This window comes from Bombus huntii, chromosome 1, assembly GCF_024542735.1.
Source record: "Bombus huntii isolate Logan2020A chromosome 1, iyBomHunt1.1, whole genome shotgun sequence".
Taxonomy (NCBI): domain Eukaryota; kingdom Metazoa; phylum Arthropoda; class Insecta; order Hymenoptera; family Apidae; genus Bombus; species Bombus huntii.
Window position 1 is genome coordinate 4,574,924 of NC_066238.1, and position 1,113 is coordinate 4,576,036.

Consider the following 1,113-nt stretch of genomic DNA (forward strand, 5'->3'; position numbering starts at 1 on the left):
TCTTTCGAACTACTACCGGAACACTCCTGCGTCTTCTCCCATTCTAGAGGAGTCGTTTCTAAGTTAATTCGGGCATTGGGAGGGACCAGCCCTCTCAACGCCATCCCCTGGGCCGTTGTGCAAGTCCGAGGAGATCCCAGAACCTTCTTGACGTGTCGACCCCTATGACCACCAATGTGGCACAGCGCCCCCTCCGGCGCAGAACCCTACAAGAGTGAGTCCTACCTTCTCCCGCTCTGTCCTCGGTTTACGAAAATTACTCAATTAAAAAATACCAATTTTGATTAACTTTTTACAAAATGATGATACCATTAACAGGTGCAAGACATTTTCTTAGTAGCGATAATTCAGTTTAGAGGAGTGACAAAAATCATCAAAGTTCAGTGTAACTCTAGAAAGTCCTCATATCCTGTACTTGAAATGTACTTTTCAGAGAAATTAAACTACATCAATAGTTTTTTGCAAAAGTCATACATTATTACAGATTTTGTACTTTCATTGAATTTTTTGCCCCTTGAAAGCGAATTATGGATGTGAAAAAATATTACTCGGATTTGTTTAAAAAACTGCTTATAAAAAATATATAATATGTAACAGCATTTGTAAATAAATAATTCCTCGTTGTAAAATTTAAGTGTAGAATTTGAATGTGTATTCAGGCCCCGCAAAATTTTTAAACCCGGCCCCGCAAAAAGTCACGCCGGCCCTGTTGATTCCTTTAAATGTCTTACGATTAATAAAGTGACGTTTTATTATGAGATTTCTCATTCACGTAGTAGTATACAGTACTATACAGTACAAAAAGGCATTAAATATCATACAGTTTTATACAAAATATTCAAAATTAAATGATGCAGCATATAAATTCACTACATTTCTAATTTTTACTTTTTAATTTCAATTTAGAAAAAAGAATAATATAAAATTATTCGCCTCAAAAAAAAGATGATAATTTTTTAAAAGTAAACTTATCTTAAGTGAAGTAAACTCTTCAGAAACCTAAACGTAGAAAAGGGAAGGGCACCTAGGAACGAAGATAGCGGCCCTGACTCGGCTTCTTCCTGCCACTTCGCTTTCACAGGGGCAGTCTGACGGAGATACCCGAAGGAACTT